The 11,186-nt window shown below is 33.9% G+C and overlaps 1 non-coding gene across 1 annotated transcript; it reads left to right on the top strand.

The window, feature by feature from the left end:
• Nucleotides 1-303: 303 nt before the first annotated feature.
• TRNAE-CUC (transfer RNA glutamic acid (anticodon CUC)) lies at nt 304-376 on the top strand. The gene has a single exon. It is a non-coding gene; the product is annotated as a tRNA-Glu (tRNA).
• Nucleotides 377-11,186: the final 10,810 nt, after the last annotated feature.

Raw genomic sequence — 11,186 nt, 5'->3', positions numbered from 1 at the left:
AAATATTAATAAAGAACTGGTTGAACAAATTATAGTACACTAATACATTGGATTGCTATATGGCTTAAAAAATAATGATTAGTTCTCTATGCACTGATATGGAAAATTTTTAATGATCTCTTCAAATTTTAAAGAAGGTACAGAGCAGTGTGTACAATAATCTAAACTTTGTATAATAAGGGAAACTAAGCAAATATATATTAACATTTGTTTGTATCTGTCTATCAACTATGGAAGGATACAAAAGAAATTAATTGGTGTTTCTAGGATGTAGTTTGTTCAAAAAGAAAAAGTGGAGGTGCTTCCCTGGTGGTCCAGTGGATAAGACTCTGCACTCTCAATGCAGGGGGCCCAGGTTTGATCCCTGGACAGGGAACTAGATCCCACATGCCACAACTAAGAAGTCCACATGCCGCAACTAAGAAGCCTGCATACTGCAACTAAAGAGCATTCATGTCACAACAAAGGTACCACATGACGCAACTAAGACACAGTGCAGCCAAAGTAAATATAAATAAATAAATATAGTTTTGTAAAAGTAAAGACAAAGTGAAGCAGGAGATATTTCTCTACATACGTTCATTTTTTTGTAAAGATTTTTGAGTCATGTTATAGATGATATATTGGTATATTTAAAATATTGAATATAGAAACTAAAATTACTGCAAAATAGTATACACTATCAGAGGTATAGATAAAAGGACTGACTTCTTTTTTTAACATGTTTATTGGAGTGTAATTACTTTACAATGGTGTGTTACTTTCTGCTGTATAACAAAGTGAATCAGCTATATGTATACATATATCCCCATATCTCCTCCCACTTGTATCTCCCTCCCACCCTCCCTATCCCTCTAGGTGGACACAAAGCACCGAGCTGATCTCCCTGTGCTATGTGGCTGCTTCCCACTAGCTATCTATTTTACATTTGGTAGTGTATATATGTCCATGCCACTCTCTTATTTAGTCCCAGCTTACCCTTCCCCCTCCCTGTGTCCTCAAGTCCATTTGCTACGTCTGCGTCTTTATTCCTGTCCTGCCCGTAGGTTCAACAGAACCGTTTTTTTTTTTTTCTTTAGATTCCTTTTTATTCACGTTCTAAAGAGTAATAGAGGGGCAGAAGTCTTCTTTAGAACTTAGAAATTTGTTAAACTTTTGAGAATAGATTGAAGAAAATCAATATGTAAATGGATGAAATCAACCATATAGAAAAGCACCCACCTAAGAAATTATTTCTTAGAAATAGGTAATCTTAATCAAGGGATGCGGGTGTAGTTTCTATTGGATTATGACTACATTAAGCATGTTTAAATTGTGACTAAGACAATGCTGTTAATAAATTAAAAGGAAAAGGATATTTACAGAAGGTAGATGGCTGACTAGAAACATGAAAATACCAGAGTCAGAAGGAGAAGCTGACACTTCATTCATTCCTCAGTTGTCCCATGGTGGGGATCCTCTGAACAATGGTCATTAGCTTACGGTCTGCTCAGTGTATGCACTCACTCACTGTACAGATGAATGCCCAGACTACTAAAGCCTTATGTCAAAATCCATTGCAAATATCTCACTCCATTGCCCTACTTTAATTAAAAACAACTTTCTAGTTATTATCAGATGCAACTGTCTGAGAGTGCATAAAAAGGTAAAGCTAATTTGAACATTCCATTCTACTTGATGATTATATTTTTCAATGGAAATTAGTACATGTACATTTTGTTCTTTTGAGATTTTGGTTTATATAAGTCTATCTCCCTGACTTTGATTATCTTAGGGATACTAACAAATGCTGCAAGCCCATGAAACTGAAGGCTAGGTGCAGAATTCATTTCATATCACCAAGGTGTTGCCAGAAGGAATTGTCTGGATGACCAGCCACTGACATTACTGATGTCACCTTGTAGCATAATGCCCCTCCTACTACAATAATTTGAAAAAGGTAATTGGAGAGAGGAGCACAGGATGGAAAGAATGAGATAACTGAGTTAACTCCCTGTGTGTCCTAGTTTTTAAAATGCTATTAGGATGAAAATGTGAAAAATATACTTGTTCCCTAAAATAACTAGCGTTCAAGGTATAACTCAGAAAACGAGAAGAGATTATCTCCCATTCCATTAATACAGAACAGTCATAAAATGCACTGTTAAATAAACTACTAAGTAGAGCACTCTTCATAAAAAAATAAACTTAAAATGTTGAATTTCTTCCTTCTCAGTTACCATGCAAATACAAATTGATAAAGAGATGCCATGTCTCTTTCTGTTAATGACCACTCAAAGAGAATATTTCATTAGAAAAAAACCCAACACTTCACACAGTATGACATTTTTCAAAATATGGGTGTAGTGACTAATGGGTTTCTGTAAGTATGGGATTATGGAGGTGGAAAACTTATAAGAACACAGTTCTAGGGCTTCCCTGGTGGCACAGTGGTTGAGACTCTGCCTGCCGATGCAGGGGACACGGGTTCGTGCCCCGGTCCGGGAAGATCCCACATGCCGCAGAGCAGCTGGGCCCGTGAGCCATGGCCGCTGAGCCTGTGCGTCCGGAGCCGGGAGAGGCCACAGCACTGAGAGACCCGTGTACTGCAAAAGAAAAAAAAAAAAAAGAACACAGATCTAGAAGCTCCTAGTCCCCAGTTATCCAAACAATTTTCTTTAGGGGTTTTTATTTCATTTCTGTTAAACTATTTCCATTTAAACTTTTTCCCATGAGGGAATTTTTCTTCTTTGCCTCAGATGATGAATTTTTAACGAATCAAGTGTTTATTGAATACTAGAGCGTAGGGTAGGGTAAGAAACTGAGGAGACCTCTGTTCTAAGTCCTGCCTGTCCCTTAAAGCTACTTGTCCTTCTGGACCATTTGATCTCTCCTTCCTCCCAAACTATAACTTACTGACTACTGCATAGCTTTTGCTTTCTTTCTTTCCATCATTCTAATGCTATTTACTTACTATTGCAGACAAAACATACTACCTTACATAATTATGTAGAGAATTAAATGAAGTAACAGTTGTAAATATATAAGGAGGTGCTCTGTTTTTATTTTCTATACCAGGCACTACGCTAAGCACTTCACAAATATTACCTCCTCCAGTGCTCAAAATCACCTATTGCATTTCCATATCAATTCTAATTGATTGAAGTCCTATAGGTTGATGATGTCCTTTTTGGAAAAAGCCAAGGAGGTTTATGAATACACTGATCATATGCTTTGGGTTTTTCAGAGTAGTTCTCCCAATTACAAATATATTAACAAGAGTTTATTAGGTATTCTGAAATTTACTGAATTAACTATGCAAATAATAATACATTACTATTAATTAATTATGCAATTTTAGGCCCAGTCCACATGTATATAAAATTTGTAGATTTCAACTTTGGTACGTTACTTGCAAATTGGCTTTTCCCTTTTGGGGACTTAGATGCTCACTTTGCCATGGGGATGGGGAATTATTAGAATGTCTGAAGTTTGTGGTATATACTTTGAAAATTTCATGTATACTTTGAAAATTTTTATCAATATTTATTATAATTTTGATACTTTGAAAATGAAAAAGAAAAAAAAAGTTTTCTTAATACAGGCTACAAGAATGCGAAGCTCTACAAAATCATCTTGACTGGTAGACCATAGGCTTAAAAACACTGACACAATTAAGGAGCTCTTGCAGAGCAGTAGAAGCAGACACAGGGGATCAGGATTCAACTAGCCAGTTCTGTTTAACTTGCCTTTTTCCTAGTCACATTTAGTTCCATATTGGCCACTTTTTCCTTGAAAAATCATTTTCCCTATTTGAAATATGAAATTTAGAAGACTATTTTAGACTTGAGTACTGATGATTTAGAGAATGGTTTAATTAGTTAGGGGTTGCTCTCACTGATGGAAAAGTTGTAGATAGAGTTAGGCTGGATAAAAAAGATAATTCACGTACAGTAAATAGCTGCAAAGAATGTGACCATAAGTCATAGGAGAAGGGTGGAGGAATTGTGTTCCAACATATTTTTGGCTTTAATAATTAGGTCTTTTGAATAGAAAATTGCTGAGGAGGAAAGCCAGATTGTAGGACAAAGTCAGTGGTTAATGGCAACAGCTGGCAGAGATCACTTAAGTGTGAACTCACTCTTCCAAGACTGAAAGAAAGAATTAAAGGCAAAAAACAGAGATAGAAATGTGTTGAAGTAGGAGACAGAGACAATGGAAAATGTAAGTTCTATGTGCAGTAGCATTAAAAAAAGGAAGAGGTAAACTCAACTTTAGAGGCTGAAAGATGAATTAAAAATGCTTGTGGAAATAATAAAAGTGAGTGGAATTTTTTTTTTTCAAAATGGAAATGCAGTCTTTTGCTTTATTCAAATATATAAAACCACCATGACAAAAATTGAATTTGACCCAGGAAATCTCAATGAATTAAAAGGAACCTAAGTCCTGTGGTCATAAAGAGAGGTCATGTGAGAGTTGATTTTTTAAGTTTGAGTCTTAAGTACTATGCTCCTGCTATCACTTCCTCCTACCAATTCTTATCCCCATATTTGAGACTTCCTGTAGGCTTTAGCAACACTTTTTCATGCTAGTACCTTTTCAGCAATAGGTGACCAGGTTCTTCTACGAGTGTCAATGAATAAATCCCCCCAGTTCCAGAAGTATAACTTAAAATGTGGAGATATGCTTCTAGGGCTTCCTAATTTGCTGAATAATTTTTGGGTAGCATTTGCAGGTGCCACACCTCATTATCTCTATGCTAGTGATATCTTCCCAGAGTTCCTACAAGTCTGCAGAACACAGGTAAAAGTCAGTCAAGCACTCTGAACACACACACTACAGTTATATTTAAATATCTGGATTATTTTTTCAGAAGATTTAGTGAATTATGTCTACCTTCCCCTCCCCTACCCCCTAAAAAAAGCAAGCCATTTATTTCATTAACTATTAGAAAATAATTTCCCCAGTGAATTAAAAAGCCAATTTTACTGAGCATTAAATTATTGTCTGTATTTAGGTTTATTTTGGGAATTGTTACTTTCTTCCAGTATCATTTAGTATATTCCTTCTTCAATACCCAGTTGTTTTAATTATAGGAATTTATACTATATTTAACATGACAAGGCAATTTCTCCCTCATTATTCCTCTTCTCAGAGTTTTCCTGGCTATTGTAACATATTTATATTTTCACATAAACTTTAAAAGTATTTTGCAAATTAACAAATAAATAATATTTCCCCAAATAATATTTAATTGAGATGTCATCAGATTTATAGATTTCCTTATGGATAATATGTTTACAATTTTTGCCTTCCTTAAATTAGTTTAAATGACACCCAGTAAAGTTTTGTAGAATTTTTATAAGTTCTATTCATTTCTTGGGAAGATATAGGTATTTATATTTCTTAGGTTACTATTTTAAGAGAGAGAAATTAATTTATTATATTTCCCCACTGGTATTATTTATAATATTAAAAACCATAGTACTCTGTAGATTCATTTAGTAACTGGCTAAATTACCATTTTTGTGTATGGTATAAGATACAGGTCCAAGTTCATTCTTTTGCATGTGGATATCCAGTTTTCTGAAGCTCATTTACTGAAGAGACTATCCTTTCCCCATTCTGTATTCTTGTTAAACATTAGTTGGTCATATATGTGTGCGTTTATTTCTGGGCTATCTATTCTGCTCCATTGGTCTGTGTTTCTGTTTTTATGCAGTACTGTACTGATTTGGGTACTTTTCCTTTGTAATATAATTTGAAATCAGGAAGTATGATGCCTCCAGCTTTGTTCTTCTTTCTCAGGATTGCTTCAGCAATTTGGAGACTTTTGTTGTTCCACATGAATTTTAGGATTCTTTTTTATATTTCTGTGAAAAATGCCATTGGAATTTTGATAGGGATCACATTGAATATGTAGATAACTTTGAGTAGTATGGACATCTGAACAATATTAATTCTTCCTATCATTGAACACAGGATATCTTTTCATTTATTTGTTTTTCTTCTATTCTTTCATCAATATCTTATAGTTTTCAGTGTGCAGATCTTTCGCTAGCAATATTGGCTAAAATTATTCCTAAGATTTTATCCTTCATGATGCTATTGTAAATGGGATTGTTTTCTTAATTTCCTTTTTGGATGTTCATTGCTTTGTAAGCAGATGTATCTTGAAACTCTATTTAATAATCTGTAATGGCCTATATGGGAAAAGAATTTTAAATATGAGTGGATATATGTATATGTATAACTGATTCACTTTTGTACACCTGAAACTAACACAACATTGTAAATCAACTATACTCCAATAAAAATTTTTTTACAAAGAAAATGTAATTTGTCAGTTCTAACAGGTTTTGTGGAGTATTTAGGGTGTTCTATATGTAAGATCATGTCATCTGCAAAGAGAGATAATTTAACATCTTCCTTTTGATTTGGATGACTTTTATTCTTTTTCTTGCCTAACTGCTCTGGCTAGAAACCCCAGTACTATGCTGAATAGAATTAATGAGGGTGGGCATCATTGTCTTTTTCCTAATCTTAGAGGAAAAGCTTTTGGCTTTTCACCATTGAATATAACATTAGCTGTAGGCTTATCACATGTGGCCTTTATTATACCTTCTATACCTAACATGTTGAGAGTTTCTTTTTTTTTTTAAATCATGAAAATGTTGAATTTTGTCAAAAAAAGTTTTTTTTGCATCTATTGAGTTGATCATATGATTTTATCCTTCAGGCTATTAATATGGTATATCCCATTTATTGATTTGCGTTTGTTGAACCAATTTGTATTCCAGGGACATGCTTGTTATTAGTGTATGATCCTTCTAATGTACTGTTGAATTCTGTTTGCTAGTATTTTGTTGAGGATTTTTGCATCTATGTTCGTCAGATATATTGGCTTGTAATTTTCTTTTCTTGCAGTGTGCATGTCTGGCTTTGGTATCAGGATAATGCTGGTTTCATAAAATTAGTTTGGAAGTATTCAGTTTTTTGGTAGCTTTTGGGAGGATTGGTATTAATTCTTACTTAAGTGTTTGGCAGAATTCACCAATGAAATCATCTGGTCCTTAGGTTTTCTTTTGGGGGAATTACTGCCTCTGTCTCTATACTCATTATTTGTCTTTTCAAAATTTCTATTCATGTTTCAGTCTTGGCAGGTTATATGTTTCTAGGAATTTATTCATTTTTTTCTAGGTCATCCAATTTGTTTGCATTTGCAGGCATACATTAGAGATATTGTGGGTTTAGTTCCAGACCATCACTGTAAAGCAAATATCACAATAAAGCAAGTCACATGATTTTTTTTCCCTAGTGCATATGCAAGTTATGTTTACACTATACCATAGTCTATTATGAACAATAGCATTATTTCTAAAAAGGCAATGTGCATACCTTAATTAAAAATAGTTTATTTCTAAAAATGCTAAGCATCATCTGAACCTTTAATGAGTTATCATCTTTTTGCAATAGTAACATCAAAGATCACTGATCATCATAACAAATATAATAATAATGAAAAAGGTTTGAAATGTTGTGAGAATTACCAAAATGTGACAAAAAGACATGAAGTGAGCAGATGTTGTTGGAATAATGGCACTGATAGACTTGCTTGACATAGTGTTGCCTTAAAGCTTCAATTTGTAAAAAACACAGTATCTGTGAAGCACAATAAAGCAAAGCACAAAAAAACAAGATATGCCTGTAATTGTTCATAGTAGTCTTTTATGATCCTTGGTATATCTGTGGTATCAGTTGTAGTGTCTCCTCTCTCATTTCTGATTTTATTTACTTGAGTTCTCTCTCTTTTTTTAAAATTTAATTTAGCTTCCCATTTTATCATTTCAAAAAACTTAGTTTCATAAATCTTGTATATTTCTTTTCTGTTCTGTATTTCATTTTTTCTGCTATATGCTTTGAAAGATGTTTAGGTAACTATTTCAATTTTTATAATGTTTACCTTATAATTATATCTTCTTGTTTTATATTTAAACCTCTATTGAATTTATGTTTTATTTTATATTGAAGTTATACTGAAGTTGTATTAAAATTTCCTGTCCATTTGATCTTCATTTTCTTGATGTGCTGTCCATGTAGACCAAAGAGAGACGTGATGGTTAATCCAAAATCTCTCTAACATTTAAGTTACTTTTGCCTCTAATTCATAACTACTAACTGTTAAAATTAACACTGAGTAAACAAAACTCTCATTTAAAATGAAGAGAAATGAACATTCCTTAGTTAGTCCATTTTCACAGCAATTTTAATGGTATCTCGAAGGATAGATCATATTATTTGGAATTTCTTCTCCACTTTTGAAGAGTTGATAAGCTGATATTTAGTTGAATCTTACTCAAAACTAAAGTGAAGTCATCTTTATCATTTCCACAGTTGTTCTTATTCAGGATTTGTTACTTAGACATTGAACTGATTTTGCACAGACAGAAAACATGTTTTATTAAATCTTTTTGATTAATAGCATCTTTTAACATGTTTAAGGAAAGACATGAATCTCTTTCCCCATATAATATACATCATACAAGAGCTACCAACTAACTATTACAGAGGTTCAAAACAGGGTGAGGACTATGAACTGAGAAAAGTTAATACGGACATGATTTTGAAGTGGCTTCTAAAATACGGGTAGACATTTGAGTTAGTACCTCTATAAGGAGCTGCTAATGAAATGTTATAATGGCTCATGTGTATATCCATAAAACTAGAGGCAGAAGTATCCACTACAAAAAAAAAAAGATAGAGTATCTGACTATATCAAAGATATTTTTGTCTATAAGTTACATGAAATAAAATTGGAGACCCTCAGTTTTATCCTAAAATCAGCTTGGAACCATTGAAAGTGTCATGAAGAAAAATAAGTCTTGAGGGAAAAACAAACAAAAGCAAATGATAGAAAAGAAATTTGTTAATTTTTTTATTGGAGTATAATTGCTTTACAATGGTGTGTTAGTTTCTGCTTTATAACATAGTGAATCAGCTATACATTTACATATATCCCCATATCTCCTTCCTCTTGCATCTCCCTCCCACCCTCCCTATCCCACCCCTCTAGGTGGTCACAAAACACTGAGCTGATCTCCCTGTGCTATGTGGCTGCTTCCCACTAGCTATCTATTTTACATTTGGTAGTATATATAAGTCCATGCCACTCTCTCACTTTGTCCCAGCTTACCTTCCCCCTCCCCGTGTCCTCAAGTCCATTTTCTACATCTGTGTCTTTAGTCCTGTCCTGCCCCTAGGTTCTTCATAACCATTTTTTTTTTTTTAGATTCCATATATATGTGTTAGCATACAATATTTGTTTTTCTCTTTCTGACTTACTTCACTCTATGACAGACTCTATGTCCATCCACCTCACTACAGATAACTCAATTTCGTTTCTTTTTATGGCTGAGTAATATTCCATTGTATACACATGCCACATCTTCTTTATGCATTCCTCTGTCGATGGACACTTAGGTTGCTTCCATGTCCTGGCTATTGTAAAGAACCCTAGTAATTAAAACGCTATTTTCCTATCAGAGAAAAAGAACCGACCTTAAATGAATGACAATTTTTATTAAAATCAAATCTGTTCTACAGAAAGGAAGAGAAACCCTAAGTAATGCTATTTGAGTTATAGAAGTAGTACTGTCATTTCTGCTCCCCAGTGATCTCCAGGTAAAAACGTTAGTAAGAATGATGACAATTACCATAACTGCTGTTCATGCCAAAATGAAACCAGTTGCAAAACTTCTTTCCAAAGGAGGGTCTGTTGCTTGGTGTTTGGTCTCCTAGTACATTTGTCCTTTGAGAACCATGGCTGAAGTGATACTTTCAGCCTGATTACATCTTTACCATGCTATTTAAACAAAATATAGTTCAATGTGGGAATAAGTTAGTTACTTTAGTTTTGAGCCCTCTCTTCAAAATAGCAACATATGATAGGCAAATCTGTTTATACTTCCATTTTTTCCTTAAGTATTTCTTCTTCTGAAGTAAAGATGTTTAAGTGATCATTTTAAACAATCACCAGATAAGAATATACCATGAGGACATTTTCCCAAATCATAAACATTGCCTTTCAGAGTTTAGTATCTCTTGGTACTATTGCTTTCAAAGTGTGATCTGAAAATCCTCAGGTGATTTTAATGTAGTCTTTCACAGCTGCTTTTGAGTAAGGCTGAGGGAATTGTGAGTGAGAGGGGAGACCCCCATTTTTCTCTGTGTATTTTTTGACTAGAAAAGCTAAGACACTTTACATTGGTTCTTTACTTAAAATTTCTTTTGAAGAAACAGTACTCCTGCCTTAAAAAGGAAAAATATATTACTTTTTCTGCTTTACAAAGGTTTTTTTTTCTTTCTTTCCTTTTTTTTTTTCTTTTTTCTTTTTTTGAACTAATGAGCTGGAGCCATTGACCTAGTATACTTTATTGAAATAACTCATTTAATTTCATGTATTCTCTGGAGAGTCAGTAAAATCTTGGGACTGACATGTTTCTTTTCTTACTATTCTTTTCCACAATATTATGAAGTTCATCTTCTCCAGACCTATCACCACTACTTACAGACACGAACATCCTTTTTCAGGGAGAAAGGGCAGACAGGATAAAAAAAGATGTTTGATCTGAAGAGAACTTCACTGCGGCTAGCAGTAACTCCAATTTAATAGCCTTGCTTTTGCTATTAGAATCAAGGAAAGGGCCTTTACATCTACAGTCCTTGTTCTAGTGATGGAAATGGCAGTGCCTCCAAGAGGTAAAGATAATTCTCAAGTGACATTAGGTAGAGGGTGTAGGATGTGTAGGTGGTCAAAAGAAGCAAGAAGAAAAATTACATGATTCAGAGAATAGACCCTTAAGGAGCAAAATGTGAACTCAAGAAGAGAGTCAGTGAGAAGATAGAGTTTTATGAGCATTTAGCAAAAGAGGAAGTTGGCAGCTTGGTAAAAGATGGTTCCAATAACGGAGAGTCCTGCCATGTGGGGATAGGGGAGGCCATATCTGAGGCTTCTTATCAAAGTGTTACAGTTCCAATACAATTTGATTTGTATGCAAGGCATCCAGGACTCTTAAAATTTGAAAAGAAGAACAATGAATGCCATCCAAAACTTCAGTTCAAAATTTTTTTTTAAAGTTTACTTGATCTGTGAAGAAAAATGCAATACACGGAAGTCAATTTTTTTTATATTTGGCAACTGTTCTTCT

The sequence above is a fragment of the Lipotes vexillifer genome, unplaced genomic scaffold, assembly GCF_000442215.2.
Source record: "Lipotes vexillifer unplaced genomic scaffold, Lipotes_vexillifer_v1.1 scaffold278, whole genome shotgun sequence".
Taxonomy (NCBI): Eukaryota; Metazoa; Chordata; class Mammalia; order Artiodactyla; family Lipotidae; genus Lipotes; species Lipotes vexillifer.
Note: the sequence above shows the minus strand (reverse complement) of the source record. Positions and strands in the feature narration are given on the sequence as shown.